Source organism: Saccopteryx bilineata, chromosome 1, assembly GCF_036850765.1.
Source record: "Saccopteryx bilineata isolate mSacBil1 chromosome 1, mSacBil1_pri_phased_curated, whole genome shotgun sequence".
Classification (NCBI taxonomy): domain Eukaryota; kingdom Metazoa; phylum Chordata; class Mammalia; order Chiroptera; family Emballonuridae; genus Saccopteryx; species Saccopteryx bilineata.
The window spans coordinates 296219118-296238302 of record NC_089490.1 but is presented as its reverse complement, the minus strand read 5'-3'; the positions used below and the strand labels follow the sequence as shown (position 1 = coordinate 296238302).

The following is a 19185-nucleotide window of genomic DNA, read 5'->3' as shown; positions in this document are numbered from 1 at the left end:
TACTGTGCCAATGAGGGTATAGAGCTGACTACGCTCTACTGAACCAAAGTCTGTTTTCAATACCAACTGGAAGACAGTGGTTTCCCCAAAACAATGGGCTTTGGGGATGCTGGATCTGCTTCGGAAGTCTTGCCCTAACACTGACTACCCAGCTGGATTGCCTTAGAAAAGTTACTAGACCCTCTGAGCTTCTGCTTTCTCCTCCATAAAATCGGACTAATAGTCTACCAGGAAGCGTAAGTGAGATCATGTGGGCGAAGTGTACAGGAGGGATGTATTAGCTGTTGAATTAAATCTCAGAGTTGGCTGAGGCATTAGAAGTCACCAGCCCAGTCATGTGAAGTCAGCCCTCACGCCTCTGCTGGATGCCTGCAGTCAAGGGAAACCCACTGCTTCTCAAGGCGGTCCACGCCTCTTTGAGTCTGTAACGGTTAAAAAAAATTTCCCAGCATGGAACCACATCTTCTCCCCTTAATTTCAATGTTTTGGCTCTAGTTCCAGCTTCTGGACCAGAAATACAAATAAGTTTTAGCAGTCCTACACAAGAAAGCCATGGAAATACTTGATTTGGCCAGCTAAAAGATCTTGGTGGCAAACCTACTACGCGCAGGTATACAGAACTGCAGAGAGGTGAGGGACGAATCCAGAGTTCTTGTTTGGGGGGCTGGTTCAGAAGGGGTGCCACTCGCTAAGACTGGGAACAGAGGAAAAGGAACAGGCCTGTATGCAGTGGTGGGATTTAGCCAGTTCGCACCAGTTCAGCAGAACCAATACCTAATTTTATGCTGAGTTCTGCAAACTGCTTGTTAAAATGGCACTTGTAATCAGGGTTCTCTCTAAAGTGTGGAAATCACAAATTTACATTCCTTACTCCTTTTTAATGTTCATCTGCGCAACAGTGTATTCTAAGCTCCCATAGTACTGTTCATTCCGTCCATAGGTAAAGAAATGGGATCCTACTCCTACAGTGAATAGATAGTTAAGGATAAATCACAGAGCCGATGATGCTCAGATAAAAGAGAAGAAAATTGCAAGTGAAGGCGCCAATCAAGAAGCAATATGGAAGTATCTTAAATAACAGTTCTATTTTTTTTTGGTCAGGTATTATTTAATATTTTTTCATTAATATTTTAAAACTCTTACTTATAATCTAGTTTTGTGTACCTCCTTTATTGTTCTTATTTAAGTATTAAATGCGTGAAATAATAAACTACCTTTCAGTATATTGTTTTTTTATACTTAAAACGGTCATGAGGGCAGAGAACCGGTTAAATTATCTGAATCTCACCACTGCCTGTATGGGAAAGGTGGTGAGCTCAGTTTGGGATGTGTTACTTTGGAGTAGCAGAGGGTCACCCAATGAAGACAGTGGGTAGTGACATGGGGGTCCAGAGCTCAGGAGGAAGGTGGGGGCCAAAGATACCAATTTCAGAGGGATCTATACATGAGTGGGGGCTGACGTTGAAATGTGACTGAAATTGCCAAGGGGGTTCGGGGGGGGGGGATGAGAACATCAATGTTTAAGAGGCAAAGCATAAAACCCAATCAAAAAGAGGAAGACAAAAGTTGCAAAAATAAATTAAAGGGCTCCATGGAGTGGAGCTCAGAGAGAAGATTAAGAGTAACTATTAGAGAGGTAGGAAGAAAACCAGAAGAGAAGTGGTATCAGAGAATGGTGTTCTGTCAAGGAGGACCCAGGCAGCAGCATCCACTGAATTAAATACTGCAAAGTTCTCACTGGACTTAGATCTAGAGACCCACTCGTGATCACAGCGAGGCTACTTTAATGAGGGTTGGCAATGGAAATCAGACCACAATTCATTGAGGAATGAGTGAGAAATTAGTGTCATCAGCCAACACAGACCAAGTTTTCAGGTCACTGGGTTGTTGAGGACATAAAGACAGAGGGGTCTTAGAGAGGGAAGAGGTCTGTACATGGCGGAGAGGAACCACTAATGGCCTGTGAGAAGTTGAAGACAGTGGGAAAAAAGTATACCGATCAAGTATGATCATTAAATTGAGCCCGGGAAGAACACATTTGATGAAAAGAGGAACATTGCCCTGAGGCAGGGGATAGAGCATCACCTGGAGCATGGATATCGCCGGCTTGATCCTGGGGTCACCAGCTAGATCCCAAGGGCGCTGGCTGGAGCCCCAGTCAGGGCACATGAGAAGCAATCAACTCAGTGGAACAATGAGTTACTGCTTCTCTCTCTCTCTCTCTCCCCCTTTCCCCTCCCCTATCCCTTCCTATCTCCCAAATCAATGGGGTGGAGGGAAAAGGGGCACTTTCTCAGAGGCAGGAAGGAAAGAGTGCAGGCTGGATGTGGAAATGGTTGGTAAGGGAGGAAATGGAACTGAAGGGTGGCCGCTGATTCTCTCTGTGAAGAAAGCATTAAGGTCCCAGCTTGGAGGGAGAGATAAGAGATAGCCTAGACACTGGGAGATGGCAGGGGAAGGTGACTGGGATTCTGTGAAGAGACTGTGCACCTGTTTGCCAGTCTGTGGGGCTGATGAGTGGAAAGGCCATTGTTCTACAAGTGCACCAATCCAAATAGATGGGTGGGTTTTTCCATTCACAGGAATGCTTAGCAGTCAGGACAAAAGGGCAGAAAAAGCATGTATTTAGTGTAGGGATTCTGGATGCTGGGGAGAGCAAAAGGAAAAAAGATTAGGGAGTTTAGAATATTGGTAAAGGAGTAGATCAAGTGATGGTCCGTGGGACGGCCTTGGAAGGCGGCTATGAACCTTCCTGCAAATCTCTTCTACTAACTCCTCCATCCTGGACCCTTGCCTGTGGGCATGTCACTTTAGACTGTGCACTGCCCAGGCAGCTCACAATATCTAGGCGCCAGCACTCTGTTTTGGAACCCCTGACATCTGGGATTTACCTTTATTTAAATAACATCACAGGGTTGATCATGGAGTCAAATAAACTTCCTACATAGTTTGCACAAAGATTGCTATTGAAGCAGGTTTCTCACGACCCTATAATAAATGTGACGGTGGTGTTTTGTTGTTTTTTTTTCATACATAAGAGCAGGACTGTTGCTTGGGCCCCTTGGCTGACTCTTGCAAGTCTTGGACTATTCTGTAAACTGATTTTGATTCTGATTCTGGTGTGAAATGAGGTCACTGTGCTTCCCAGATCTGGGTCATGAGAAAATGGGATAAACGTGTCATCCATATTTTTATTCAAGTCGATAAAAACACTGAACGGGAGCAGGAGAAATCCAACGGCAGAACTGCATGCATGTGACTTTCACTATTAGAACCTTCTCTCTGGATGGACACCACTCCATCCAGCCCTTTGCTCAGGCATTTAGTCCGTCAGCTACAGATCACCAGGTGCTGCCACTGTCCAGCCCACACTCTTCCATCTCGCCCACAAAGATATCCCAAGGGGCCATCCAAACACCTTGCTGAAAAGCCCAGATACACTGTGTCAACAGCTTTCCCATGATGTACTGGTGTGTAACCTTATCCCCACTGGATAAAAACACAATGAGCTTTTCTTTGCTTGTGTCCTGTACACCTACAACCAGATGGAAATCAGTTTATGACATTTTACAGCTTTATAACATTTCCTGTCTCACCATGACATCACTTTCCCCCAAGCCTAGGGCTTCAGAAGGCCACAAAGGTGTTAAGAACTTAGTTTCTACACCTTCCTCCAACTCCAATGTATCAGGTTACCTGATCTCCCAGGCTGTCGATGTGAAGAATGCCAGCTTGATAGTGACCCTGTGATAGCAAGCCCCTCCTTCACACAGGGAGGAAAAGGCCCTATAAGGTGGCCCCACCTTGCTCTGTCTCAGAGCTTCCTCTCGACAGCCCCTCTAAAAGACAGGTTACATTTTATTTCCTTTTTTTTTTTTTTTTTTTTTTTTTACAGAGGCAGAGATAGACAGGGACAGACAGACAGGAACGAAGAGAGATGAGAAGCATCAATCATCAGTTTCTCGTTGCGACTTCTTAGTTGTTCATTGATTGCTTTCTCACATGTGCCTTGACCGCGGGCCTTCAGCAGACCGAGTAACCCCCTGCTGGAGCCAGCGACCTTGGGTCTAAGCTGGTGAGCTCTTTACTCAAGCCAGATGAGCCCGCGCTCAAGCTGGCGACCTCGGGGTCTCGAACCTGGGTCCTTCCGCATCCCAGTCCGATGCTCTATCCACTGTGCCACCACCTGGTCAGGCTACATTTTATTTCCTTAAATCTGAGTTTGAAAAAGAGAAAAGCCAAATGTGACTATACCGGAGCTTTCTTGAGTACGTCATTTTCAAACAGGGTGCCGAAAGCTTAGGATTTTAAATCTTACAAGCTACATGTTCAGTTGCTTATTTAAAAATCTTCTGATGGGAAAGATACAGTCAACAATCAGCCAGAGTGAAAAATGCCAGGGTGTTTATGAAGGGTATAATCAATCCCTTATTATGCCGAGGGTGACACCCCTTTCTGTAGGCAAGGCTCCTTAGATGCTGCCAATATATTCAACAAAAATAGTGTCAGCAATTCATCAACATCTGTTTACTGTCTGCTGCTGTGACAGTATGGCCAAGGGAATTTACAGTCTAGTCTGGTGGGGGGCATCAACAAAGAAGAGGATGGTTTCAGCAGCAGGTTCACCAACCGAAGTAGCATGTGCTGGATGTCCAGTGAATGTACCAGGCAGTGTGTGCACCAGATGGTCCAAGAGACTGCCCACCGGAAGGGGGGGCATTTTTAAAAAAGAACGAAACTTCTCTTAGGTCTTAAGGGACGGACAGAATTTCAGCAATGGGAATCCGGTGGGCATTCTGGGTGGAGAGTGTGGAATAAAGTGTATTATTACCTAAGTAGATGAAAGAAAGTAAGCCGGATCCAAATCCGCTTTTACTTTTCAAGTATAAAGAGAAAATCCTTATGCTCAACTGAGAAATTAACCAAGAAAACACCTGACACTGCAATATGAAGTCTGGGTCTCCGTCCAAGTTCAGCCGAGGTCAGGCAGGAATGAATATCCACTACATGCACGCTAACCAAACACTCAGATGAAAACCCTACTATGCTATTAGACACAGCACAAATTTCATTAAAATCATCTCGAGACTAATGGATTTTCTAACAATGCTGTAACACATGCCACAGAGGTGAAATTCAAAGGGAGAAAAATACGTAGTGGTTTGCAACCCTGGCTCCACATGAGAACCACCGGGGGTGTTCAAAGCACACCAATGGTTGGGCCACACCTCCTACCTATTACATCACAATCCCTGAGGCACCAGCATTTAAATTAAAAATACCAGTGATGCTAATTCGTTCTCTCATCCAATATTTTCTGAGTGCCTACTGTATGCCAAGCATTATTCTAAGTGTTGAAGATACAAGAGTGAACCAAAAAGAACCCCCCCTTAAGAAAATACCCTCAAATTCTACATTATAGTAGGGAAGAACAGGCAGAAAAGCAAATTATGTCAAGCAAACAGATGTTAAGAGAAGTGACAATGTTCTAAGGAGAAAATAAAGCTGAGAAGGGGGATATGAAGTCTCAGACTGGAGCAGGGTGACACGGAAGACTTTGCCGAAGGTGACAATTGAAGCAAGACCTGAAGGAAGTAAGGGAGCAACTCAGCTGCATGAAAGAACATGCCAGGCGGAGGGAACGGTGGGTGCAAAGGCCCTGGGGCAGAAGCATGTCAGTGCAGCTAGAGCTGAGAGGGAAAGAATAGAGATGAAGTCAGAGAGGAAGGACCAAGGGGAAGGGGGAGAATGGGGCCTGGTAAACTATGCAATGAATACGGCTTTACTCTGAGTGAGAGGGGAAGCTACTGGGAAGGTCTGAGCAGAGAAGTGACAGCTCTGATTTCCATTTTACTAGAATCATCCTGGCTGCTCTGCTGTGAATAGACTACAGGGGTGCGGGGAGCAATAACAATTGAGCAATTCTTAAAATAGTCCAACTGAGGGATGAGGAGAGAGGTGGTGAACAATGGCTAGGTTCTGGGCGTATTTTAAAGAACCAACCAGACACAAAACATCTGGAAGGGGCAAGGGTGGGAATCCGGAACTTGGGTTTAGACATTAAAGTCGGACCATTAGATACTCAGCGGGACATTACCCGACATATAGGTTCTTCTCTCCCACCCAGACATGCCGGTCTGACACTAGTTTCATTTATTTTAAAAACCTTCATAAAGGACCTACTGTGGCCCAGGTGTCACCATAGGGGTTTGAGTCACAGCACCACACAGGACATGGCCTCTGCTTGGAAGAACCTTCCAGTCTAGTGTTTCTGACCTCAGCTGATACCAACTCAAGGAGCGGCTGTGGCTTCAGTCTGGACTGCAGCCCACACACCCAGCCAAACCTATAGCACAAGGTCACACTGCCCAGATTCACTCATCAGCCAGTATGCCAAGGGGGTACTGAGCCCCTTCCAAGTTTCCAACAAAAGGGGGCTCACCATGTTCTTGAAGGAATGCTTTTCTATTGTTTCTTCCCCATCCCAAACACAGGTAAACAATTTGGTACAATTGATAATTCATTCAAGACAATCAGAATTTTACTTTTATTCAAATGCACAGAATAGGAAATATATATACATATATATGTATTTATATATTTTCCGCCATATGCCACATGCTAAACAAATATTATCTGAATGAAAAAAGACCACAAAAAGAAACAAAAACACAGCAACAAGCACAAAATAAAAGCTCTAAGAGAGAAAGAACTGAGCATAACTGATAAGACTACTGCTTTCATATGTTTGCTAAGCTTTCATAATTTTGAATGGTTTTGTGGGAAGCAACCTACTCCCAGTTGCGAGGCCACTATCGTTAGCAAAGTTCACATGCTGTGTCATGAAGATGGGGAAGAGCACTGGAGAAAGAGTTATAAAAAGTATTCAGTTCAACAATCCCAGCACACAGGTTCCAGCCTGGATTTTAACCAGTGGCAATCCAGAAGCACTCATGTGCATGTGACATTCCACCCAAGAGCAGCCCATACATTTCCACCTGGGCTCCATTGTGACTTCTCACCTTCCTGTTAGCAGGAACAATGAGCAGCTCCTCTTTGGCTTATGCTAAAAATAAAGGAGACTGCCAATGAATGACACTTTACATGCACAACCCTCCAGGTAAAGTTCTAGTTACCATGGCAAACCCCACTCATGACAGCAGAGGCAAAGCGCATGACGTATCAAATGGCCAGAGTCCTGCCTTACTGTAGGAAAGCAGCGATATTTGCCAGATACACTAATCAGCCACTATATAGCCCTTTCTATGAATAAAGGCCCAACCTATATTCGTGGGTCTTGGCCATCCTCACAATTACTATTTGCCTGAAATAGTAGCCCTTTTGTCTGATGTTTACATCTCAGGATGCTGATGTCATTCCCTTATTTTTAAAAAGAGGTCCAGCAAGAGGGAAAGAAACAAATCACTGCTGTCTCATTCTCCCTAGCCTACAACCTTGGCTGAAGTGCCTTTGAATCCCATGCCTGGCAAGAACCTGTCCTTTGCTGTCGCCCACAACTCGTGTCTTCCATGACTGGTGATAGAGAAATAGACCAATCTTTGAGCAAGACCCAGTGGAGAGGTTCTTGCTACCAACTGATCTAAGATAGTGCTGATGTGCTCCTCCCAGGTGTCTATTAACTGGGTTAGAGATATGGAGGCAGAAGAGGCCAGATTACAGAAAAATTGGCTTCTTATGAATGCAAGTAAATTCCACCTTTGCATATCAGAAGGCAATGACCACCTCTGTCTTTCCGTTTAGGGTGCAAGAAAGAGGGTTTAAACCATTAAGTCTCCAGCTGGGTCAGAAAAAGTCTGTGGCCAGGTAGCTCAAGTGGTTAGAGTGTTGTCCCAATATATATACTAAGGTTGTGGGTTTGATCTCTAGTCAGGGCACATACAGGAATCAACCAAAAAATACATAAATAAGTGGAACAAGAAATTGATGTTTCTCTCTCTCCCTTTACCTCTCTCTAAAATCAATCAATAAAAGAAAAAAAAATTAAAGAAAATAGAAAAAGTCTTGAGGCTATATGCCCAAGTGGAGAAAAAAGAGAAATGAACTTCTTAGCTTCTCAAGCTTAAGCCCTAGAGCCAACTTTTCAGAGAAACCGTGCATTTAGAATCTTTAAGTGAGTATATTCTTGTTTTAACAATCTGTGTCCTGGGTTTATGAGCAGGAAAATGAGTTAGACAACTCAGAGCTCTGGAGGGACTTATGTATCCTTGGCAGTTCCTGCTTCTCAGAGATTCTGTATTGAGTAATGGTTAAGAACACAGGCTCATGAGTCAGAGACTGGGTTCAAATTCTTCCTCCAACTCTTAATAGATGTGTAACTTCAGGCAAGTAATTTGAACTCTTTGAACCTATTTTCCATCATCTGAAAAAGAATAATGGGGATCAATCCCTGGACTATAGTGAGTGCTCAATTTGTTCAAAAGCTATTTATTGAGCTCCTGTTATATATTAGACCCTGGAGAAACAGTGAACAAGACAAGGGCCCTGCTTTGATGAAGCTTATATTCTAAAAACTAAATGAAAACTTGATTTTAAACAGTAGTGTGATAGAAAGCCTGGGTTGGTCATTTTAAGATTATATGGTTGTTGCCTAACCAGTGGTGGCATAGTGGATAGAGTATTGACCTGGGATGCTGAGGTCCCCAGCTTGAGTGCACACTCACCACCTTGAGTGTAAGTTGCTGACTTGAATGTGGGATCCTCCTCGACATGATCCAATGGTTGCTGGCTTGAAGCCCAATGTCACTGGCTTGAGCAAGGGGACATTGGCTTGACTGGAGCCCCCCAGTCAAGGCACATATGAGAAAGCCATCAATGAACAACTAATGTGCCGCAACTATGAGTTGATACTTCTCATCTCTCTCCCTTCATCTCTCTCTCTCTCCAAAGGGGGGGAAATGTGTGTGTGTGTGTGTGTGTGTGTGTGTGTGTGTATATATATGTATATATATGGTTGTAGAGAAGGCCTGTGAGGTCTACAGGAAGAAGCTTCCAGAGAGCGGGATGGCCCTATACAAGGGTAGAGCTTGGTATGTTCCAGAACAAACAGAAGGACAGTGTGTCTGGGTACAGAGAGTGAGTGCCATGGGTGGCGATGGAGGAAATTGCTGGAGGGCTGGGCTAGGGCCAGGGGCCTGGATCATATTCAAAAGGCAAAGAAAAAAAATGCCCAGTTTTAAGTTTGGGAATGGCATGACTTGATTTGTGTTTTAAAAGTCACCCCTAGGTTTTTTGAGGAGAAAGGACTAGGGGTCAAGAGTGCTCTCTGGAGACCAGTTAGAAGACTACTGCAGTAGGGGTCCAGGGACAAGACAGTGGTGATGTCAATGAGGATGGAGGCCCGGGAAGTGCAGAGGAGGGGGTAGATGCTGGAGGAGGGGCCAAAAGGACTCACAGATTTACTTCTGGGAGTGAGGAAGGGAGAAGAATGATTTCTAGTTTTGGGGGGTAGATGGTGGGGCCATTTACCGAGAGGAGGGGGAAGAGAAGGAAAGAGCTAGCCTGAGGGAGAAATAGCAAGGGTTTCACTTTGATCACACACACCCATGTGGAGATGCCACATTGGCAGCGGTGGGTGGGTCTGGAACTCGGCAGGGAGGTCAAGGCTGAGGACATGAATGCGGGAGGCAACCGCACACAGATGGCAGATAAAGCCTTGAGGCAGATGAGACTTCCCTAGGAGGGAGAAGAGCTAGAGAAGAAGACCCAAGGCCAAGTCCTGGTGACATCAAAACACAATGACTATTAGTTGGTGTTGTTATTTTCAATACACTGGGAAGGGCAATATTAGTCAGTTATTGTTATCAGCATCTTTTCATCCATTTATCTACCCACCCATCCTGCCGTCCATTAATACCATAAAGAATCACTGAGCACACTTATTGAGAGGCAGTAAAGAGAAATGGTCAAGAATGCAAGCTCTGGACCCAGACTGTTTCGTTTAAATCCCAGCTCCACCAACACCGTAACCTTGAAGAATCTGCTCAACCACATTGCACCACCATTTCTCCATCTACAAAAGGGGATATAGTAGGTTCAATGCTGCCCCCCCCAAAAAAAAAGATATGCTCAGGTCCTGGTACTTCTGAATGTGACCTCACTTGGCAAAAGAGTTTTTGCAGATATAATTCAATTAAGAATCTTGAGGTGAGATCATCCTAGGTTATCTGGTTGGCCCTAAACCCAATTTCAAGGATCCTTATAAAAGACGCACAAAATGGTGACACACAGACATAATAGAAGACACAAATACACAAAAAAGCAGGCAATGTTAGGCAGAGACAGAGAGGAACAGCCACAAGGAATGTCCACAGTGCCCAGAAGGTAGAAGAGGCAAGAAAGGATTCTCCCCTGAGAACCTCCACAAGCAGAGCCGACACCTTGATTTCAAATTCCTGGCCTCCAGGACTAGGCGAGAACAAATTTCTGTTGCTTTAAGCCACCAAGTTTGTGATCATTTGTTACAGGAAATTAATATGGGGGTAATAACAGTATCTACCTCATCAAATGGTTATGAGAATTAAATGAGTTAATATATGCAAAATGTCTGGAATAGTTCCTGCCAAATAGGAAACATTCAAACAATGTTGGTTTTTACCCACGTACTGGATGGACATCGTGCTGTAGTCTGAAGAGTTTGGGGAAAAGGCGGGTCGTCTTCAGAGACCCTCAGGATAAAGCCGGTGCCCAGGCAGCTGAGCAGGAGAGGGACCAGCAGGTGGAAAGGGTGCTCAAGTGCCAAAAATGGTTGAACACTGCTCCCCAGCCATCATTGGGAGAGAAATGAACAAGTCTTACATCTGCTCAGGTGTTTAAAGATTAGTAGGTTCAGAGAGGGCTTAACGCCATCCTTACGGTGTCTTCCTCTCCCCACACCATCTTGCCGCTTGCTCTCTCTTGAGAATCCATGCTGATGAGGACGCTCCGAGCACATTTTCTGGGGACAGCTGTCTCCACTTTTAGCCTAATAATATTGGGAATAACAAGGACCAGAGCGGGGCAGGCATGGAGAGTGGCCAGTGAAAAACTGAAGGATGACGATGCCAATTTTGTCTGCTGAGTGACTTTGTGATAATATTTGCATGGCTGCTTTAGCCTTGGAAGTTAATATTCTTCACCAAGAGACCCGTATCGCACAATCTAGTTTTACCCAAAACCCCATAAAACACATGTTGCCAAAGGTGGAGGGGGTAGAATCCAACTGAAACACAGCTGAAATCAGACATTTTACAAGTGTCTGTTGGCCAACACACAAAAATTTAATGAGTTTATTGACATCTTGCTTTGCTCAACTTGGCTCCATTCTTACCTCCGTGGGTGTAAAAAAAAAAAAAAAAAAAAAGAATTGTTCAAACACTTGAAGAGATTTTGTAATTACTATATTTGCTCACCTGCATGCAAATATAAGTAGTATTAGGAACCAGTTAATTTCTTTAGGGATGAAGGTATTACTGGATTTTCAAACTTGTGCACACCAACCCAATATAGTATAGCTAACCAGAGATGGACCCAGTGGCCAGACAGGGTCCCAAGGGTCCCAAGAGATTGCCGCTCCCAGGCACGTCTCCTTGCACCACCTTCTGGATGCCCGAGGCCGCCTTTGTGGGGCAGCCATCCCCAATGCTGTCCTGCATCCACCATGACACCCAGTGACCTCTCCCCCACCCCCTTGGCACTCTGAGATTCCCTCAGCAAGCAGGTCTCAGCCAAGGACCTGGGTTTCCACTGCACTGCATATAGCCCTGCACTAAGATCGGGATTCTGCATTGTATCACTGTGTCTTTATTTTTTGCAAAGAGGCCAGGACAACAGGGTGTGTGTGTGTGTTTTAATTCAGATGAGATAGCAGAGTTAAAGGCTAGTGCATGCAAAGCCAAGTACCAGAGGTGTCCAGGTGTTGCTAAAAAGGATACCATAAGTGCTCAGGTCAAATCCATTTCCACTCCTGCTAACCTCAACCTCCCCACCCCCCACCTCAGTCTGGGGCAGCATTCTGTGAAGGGCCACATATACCAGGGAAGCCCCTCCTCAGGTGGCTGTTCACAGATCCTGTCTGGAATGAACTAAATTTACTTTAACCTCAAGGCGAGGGATTGGATCCCTTCAAGGACTTACCCATCCTTAAGAGCCTGTAATGTTTTTACCATGTGGCTAGCTAGGCTTTTGGGGCTGCTTCAGACAACAAACCTTCCCCTGCCTACTTGCTAGGATTCCATCTAACGCTGGCGACAACAGTGTGTGTGAAATTAGTCCTCCTTGCTGTCAGTCAGTCCCTGGTGCCCCACTTCTCCAAAATCCCTCATGTGACCTACAGTGCTTTATGAGCCACAGAAACACTTTAAAACCTAAACACAATTAAATCTAAGAATAACTTAATCAGTCAGTTAACAGCTATCTGGTTTCACTGGATAGCTTCGATAAAGAGAGTTGATTCTAAAGTTTCTGGTTTTCTGTTCCCTCAATGTGTCTGTGGAGGTAATGCACCCCCAAGGAGCTGGGGCTCTCAGACCAAGACATTTCCTGGCCCCACTGAGAATGTCAGTGGAAAAGGCGCTGGGCTCAGCCCGGCGTGGGGCCACGGCCAGGGGCCGGCCTCTTCCCGGAGCTGGAGGGACTTGAAAGACAAATGTGTCTTCTCCGCACACTTAGTGCCTTAACAAGCCATCTCTCTACCGGCCGCCTTATCAGACCACAAAGGGCCTCTTCAACTATTGAATTTGCAAACCGTAAATGCTCCCAGTGTTTTCTTGGATGCATTTGTAAATAGAATGCAGAACTCTTTAGATCACAGGCAATTCAAGTCTGGATCAGCAGACCTACCTGGCTTCACATCCTGCCTCTGCCCAGAACTACAGCACTCACGAGAAATACGTGCTTTCCCAATTTCATCTCTCTTTTTCCTTTCAGTTCTAGAATATGGCTATTATAAGATCAAGAATCAAAAATTTTTGAATGCCACAAAATGACCTATCATTGTAAACGTGACCTACGCCTAAACCGAAAGAACAACATAATCTAACATAGACCATCAAGGCAGAAAATAATTGGAGAGCACACTTTTCTTTTAAAAACTTCTCTTTAAAAAAGAAAACCCTACACATATTCTCCCAATGTCATTTAATTTGGCACACACCTATTGAGTGTTTACTAAATCAAGCTAAGAGCTCCTTATCTGCCCCTCTTCACTAGGTGAGAATGTTTCTTGAATCTTTCTAGGTTTAATCATAGATCCATTAATAAAACCAAGGGGGTATGCAGATTTTAAATTCTTCCTCACCCACCTTGCACCTTGTACGACTGCCATAAAATGACAACCGTTCCCCAGATTGAGTAACTGTAAATTGCACTTTTAGTTCCAATTATACCGGAATGAGGCAAGTGCTCAGCTTCTCTGGGCCTCGGCTCCCCAAGTGCAAGAGGTAACCAGTGGGGGCACCTCACCCCCTTCCAAACCACAGAGGAGAGCAGGCAGGCAGGACCTCCCAGCTCTGAGCCCTGGCAACTTAACCTTTGCATAAGAGAGGGATGTGAACTGCAGATGTTCCCACTAGAACAACTCAATAAATAAAAGGATTCGTTAAGCAGGGGTCCCCAAACTTTTTACACAGGGGGCCAGTTCACTGTCCCTCAGACCTTTGGAGGGACAGTGGAGGGCCGCTACATACAGTGCTCCTCTTACTGACCACCAGTGAAAGAGGTGCCCCTTCCGGAAGTGCGGCAGGGGCCAGATAAATGGTCTCAGGGGGCCTGCATGCCACCCACGGGCTGTAGTTTGGGGATGCCTGGTTAAGGGGAACAACAAGGAGGCTGGGCTGCTCGGAGCAGTCCAGAACTTTTCTCCTAAAACTGAAAGAAAGCATTGGTTGAGTCCGCTAAGAAAGTCCTGCCTTCCACATTCAGCTGGGCTGCCACAGACTTGGGCACGAGGCTAATTCATTTCTCAACACACCATGAGAGGGACCCACAACCTGCCAGACGCTGTTATTGAGGGGAATGCACATACACCTCAGGACCTCTTTCATTCCTCCTAAGGACAACCCCTATTTAGTAGCTTTGTGCCAATTTTGCACACGAGGAAACCAAGGCTCCAAAATTTTAAATGATCTGGCCAATGAGAAGTCTCTGCACAGCTAGATTGCAGCCCAAGTCTCTGACCCCAATCCCAGAATCCTTCCTTTCCCTCCAGGCTGCCTCAGCCGGTGCCAGATGCCAAGTGCACCTCCCCTGGCTGGCAGCTGCTCTCCCGCCTGTCCCCTCAAGCCCCCAGCCTGGAGCAGTGACAGTGACCTCCCACCCCCAGCAGGTGCTCGTCCCGGTCACTCTTCCCTGTGCTGCATCGCAGGCTCCATGCAGGCCTCACCCGCCCAGCCGTGGCTTCCCTCCTACCTTCCAGGGGGGGCGGCCGCCAGCTCTTCTTCCCCTGCACCTGCTGTGGCCTCTTCCTCCTAAATCTCCTAAATGCTCCTCACCTTGTCTCTCCTCTCTCCCACTTTCCTCTTCTCTCTTATTTACCACACATGCCTGGGAGGGGACTCTCCTGAAGAGATGCTCCCACAACGCTACCACCTCCTCCAACTACTCTCCGGTTATTTTTAGCTGGCACACACTTCCGGAACCAGTGTCTCTACCCCCCCCCCCCCACTTCCACTGTCTTGGCATTGCTCTCTCCTTTGTCCCTTGTAGCCTGGCTTCCATGAGCATCCTTTCTAGACACTGCTCTCAGTCTCTGTCGACGGCCTTTCCCATCCTCCTCCTGGGATTCTGGCCCTTCTCAGACATTCCTGCCTGCACCTGCCCACCTGCCTTCCTCAGGGGTTTGCCTCCCTAGCATCCATCTTGGTACTGTGGAGACACTTGAGGTCAGAAAAAGAAGGTTAAAACTCTCAAGGCTCCAACTCAGCCCCATGAAGTAGATTCAGCCTCCCTTTGGGTTTGGTCCTGACCTTCTGTGGGTTTGTCCTCTCTTTTGGATGATGCCCCTTGTGGATGGTGTAATAAGAGTGACCTGGGGCCACCTTCCAAGAAGGACATCCCCCACCCCCCACGGTCTGTATCACTTAGGCTCACATGATCAAGGACAAGGGAGCATCCACAGCTCTGTGTTATCCTGTCTAGCATACCAGGCCTGGACCTTCCCAGTCAGGATGGGGACTACACCCTAGGGTACAATCAGCAGGGAAGGGGGGGCTGCAGTGTTGCCTCTATCCCTCCCCTGCCTGACCTGGTTAAATCAGTGGGTGACCAAGCATGCATAAGATAAGATCCTAAAGAAACAGGGCCGGGACATCATGATGAGTGTGCCAATGGGGCTCTGTAGAGTGATTGGTCCAAAGGTATAAATAAGATGCTCAACGCCATAGGAAAGAGGTAGAGAATTCACAGAGGCGGAGGCCCAGGAGCTGGAGCTGGAAAAACCAGGGAGGAAGGACACTCCAAGACCCCACTCCTCTCACTACTGCCTACCACCCCAGAAAAAACAGCACTGTACAGGCAGAGTTAGACAGATCAGTGTGTGTGCGGCGTGTGTGCGTGTGTGTGTGTGCGTGTGACATAACAGGAAAGAAGTTGGAGGAAGCACATAGGATTTGGAATTTATCCCACACAAGGTCCTGGGAGCCACTGATAGGTTTTACCAGGAGAAGCAGTCAGCAGGCCTAGGTGACTGATGAGATGTGGGGGAGTGAGAAGGAGAAGTCTGAAAGGGGTGCTCCAGGTTTCTAGTGTGTTGAATGTTGAAACTCTAGACTCCCTACTTCAGTCAAAGGTGTATTCACACCACTGACCTGCAGGTCGTCTTGGTTTCTCCTTCATTCTACACCGAGGCAGCGCTCATACTTCAAGTCCATGTCCGGGGAACCTTTCCTTCCCTTTCCTTTCATCCGAGCCTGCTGCCACGCCTCTGCCCACACCTCCATCCTCCACCTTATTACAATAACCTTCTTGCTAGTCCCCTCACCTGTCATCTCTCCCAGTTCCAATTTTTCTGTATGAGATCAGAATAATCTCCCTAAAGCACACGGCTGATCATGACAGTTCCTTGCTCAAAAATCTCAAGTACTTCCCTACCAACTGCAGAACTAACTTCCTCCAAGTCCTTAGCTCAGCCCCTTCTTCCACTGTTCTCCTACCTGAGGATTAACCTCTAAGTACCCACCTTATCTACCTGGGTTCTCCTCCCCAAAGCCTTTCAGATATACATGGTCAGAAGTGATTCTGTCCCTCCCTATCCTAAAATGTTTTATTTAGGCCACTCTTCAGGTGCTTTGTTCATTGCGTCAGCCCTTCATCCAATAAACACAAGATGCTTATTACATGCCACGCATGCAGTAGTTTGGATCTGAGCTCTCATTATACTTATCTCACTTCTGATAGATGGAAACCCTGACAGCAAGGAGGAGGCTCTTTCATCTATGTGTGTCTCCAGGAGCCTCTAAGCCCCTGTGCACAGCAAACCACAGGTACTCCGAAAATAAATTGGTTGAAATGAATAGAGAAATTATCTTAAGTTTCCTTAAATAGTAAACTGCCTTAAGTACATGCAAAATCAATTTCAACGATAGAGATTTAAAGTATAATTCAATATTTTTCCAGGATCATATGAATTATGCCAAGGGAGGTGCATTTATATATCAATACTTTACAGGGTTCTAATTCTTCCTCTCCCAGAACCTGCCATCCCCTCATTCCTACATCTCCCCTTGTCCCCAAACACCCACTCACAGCGGTTCTCAGCCCAGTCGAATGGGAGAAGAAATTGATGAAGCTAGAGATAAACCACCCACAGCCACGAGTGTTCTGAGACATTCTATTCTGCCCCCACAAGCGGCCCTCCCATGCCACACCTGCCACCAACTTGACACCCTCCTGAACTCAGACCAGAAAAGCTGGCCCTGTAGAAACACCAGGACCTTAGAGCCCCAGTCCAAGGCAGGCTGGGTGTGGGAGGCCCCACTGAGGAAGGACCAGCAGCACTGAAGGTCCAGGGGGGCTCTTGGTCAAAGCAGATCCAGACATCCCTCTCTGCAGCCATTCAGTGACGGCTCCAGAAGCTTGCTCATGATTCCTTAAGGGAAACACACCCACCCAAGGCACCCGACGTCTGTGGGAGGCAAGAGGCCAGCCAGCTGCAAGAGACTGATGCAGAGCCTACCTGCCCCCAGCGCTCTACCTCCAGTCCCAGGGCAGGTCTGCAGCTCTGGAATGCCCTCGCGCCTGCTCTTCCAGTCTCTGCAACCAGTCCCTGCCAGACCCTGTCCTCTTCACACTCCAGTGTCCCTTATCAAGGTCTCTGCACTGACGGGGCTGCTGAGGTCACGCTTCTGGCAAACTCCAGGCAGGGGCCCTGGATCCTCCTCCTACTCAATTCAGCATTGCGGGAAGGCAAGCAGCCCAAAGACCCAAAACGTCAATGCAAACCCAAAGGAAGAAAGAAGGGGAGAAAGACAGGTTTAGGGAGGAACTCCACTTACCAGGGAGAACCGGGTTTCCCCATTGGTATGTTCCCCATCTCCCTGACGGATGCCTATAGCCGCCCCAAAGACGCCCTGGCTCTTTGCGAGCCCCCTCCACGCCCTCGCGCCGCGCGTCTCTCCCCGAGGCAGGGGCAGGCGAGGGACGGGAACGCGCGGGAGATGGACCCCAATGCAGCACCTGAGGCCGGCGCACCTGAGTGCCTGCGCCCCGGAGGGCAGGGCCAGGAAACGACCCAGAGATGGGTGTACCAAGAGCAGGGGCTCCTGACCCTGTCCTAAACGTGTCCAGCAGTGTGTCTCGGGTTGTCCCGCGGTCCCCGGCCCGCTCTGTCCGGCCCTCTTCCCGCGGCCGCGTCCTCCCCGCCCCCGGGCGGACACAAGGGGAGTTGGCGCCACGCAACGTAGGACCCTGCTTCGGCTCCCCACTCACCACCTTGCCGCGGCTGGGATTCTCGCACCGGGATTTGTCACTAAACTTTCCTAGGCGCACGCAGTCTCGGAGGTGGCACCCCCCACCCCCACCCCGGCCGAAGCCCCACGTCCCCGCGGTGGCCGGACAGTCGTTTCACCTGCGTGCGGTTCCTCGGAGGTTCCTGCTGCCTCTCGCTCGTTCGGACCCAGGCGCCGCCCGGCGGGACCCGCGCCTCTGCTGACGCCGCTGCTGCCACCGCCAGTGCCGCCGCCGCGCCTGCCCGGAGCTGCAGCGCCGCGGTTCTCCGCAGCCGCGGGAGGCGCAATCCCCGGCGCCCGCGGCCTGGCGGGTTCCCACCGAGGCCACCCCGCCGCGTCTCCCTGCCCGAGGACGGCACGCTCGGCGCCGGGAGTCCGCTCTGAGCTCGTCTCTCCCAGCTGCGCGGCGCTAGGGATCCACGGAGCCTCCAGGATGGGCGGGAATTCCGTCCCACTGGTAGAGTCTAGGGGCGGGAACTCCCTTTCTGGAGTGACAGAGACTGGGGGCGGGGATTCCCCTACAGGAATGACAAGGTGGGCGGGGATTCCCCCGAGCCGGGCACACCGCTAGGCAGCGCGTCCCTGGGGTAAACCCGGAGTCCTGGTGCGCTGGCTTCGGAAACCTTGGGAGGAAAGCATCTTGGGAGACGGCAGCTGAGAAAATCCAAATGGCGGGGCTTTGGGCGCCATCTAGGTGGAGAAGAGCGAGCTGGGGGACTTGAAGTTGCCTTTGCATAGCACTTTACATAGCATCGAGAAAAATGTCAATTGCTTTAGAAAAGAATAGGGCGGAGGCCATAGAAGAGGGAGGAAGGACTAAACCACCCATCCCAAGTCACCCTTGGCCTCTGGTTCTTGGGATGCCAAAGTATATTTCACACTGGCATAAGAATTTTGGGGAAACCTCTTGGCACCTCAGGGCTACTTAATCCCCCCAGTTAGGACACCTGAGGGAAATCCTCAGAGAACACGTTTGACAGCCCTGGGGTGGTGGTTTTGGTCCTTGTGAGAACAAGCCAATCCACTCCTTCCTGCTGAGTTGATTGTCAAAGCTAAGGCCATTCGCCCTTGGCCTTGTTCCAGGTCACTCGAAGAACAGAAACCTTGGGCTTTTCGGGTTCTCATTCCCACGGATTTTCAGGAAGGCCTTCAAATATTTTTGGTTCTTTTTGTCATCGTTGTCATTCTGTCTGCTACAGGGAGAGGATGATAAGAACATAATAGGGAGACTGCACAGCTCTGAAAA

At 48.0% G+C, this 19185-nt stretch overlaps 1 protein-coding gene across 4 annotated transcripts in view; it reads right to left on the bottom strand.

The window, feature by feature from the left end:
* Positions 1 to 18323, bottom strand: part of PDZD2 (PDZ domain containing 2) — a 340539-nt gene extending 322216 nt beyond the window's left edge. For all 4 annotated transcript variants that reach the window (XM_066244174.1, XM_066244185.1, XM_066244194.1 and 1 more), the window contains exon 1: positions 18059 to 18323. The gene's annotated coding sequence lies outside the window, so the exon portion shown is untranslated. The remainder of the gene's footprint in view (positions 1 to 18058) is intronic.
* Positions 18324 to 19185: the final 862 nt, after the last annotated feature.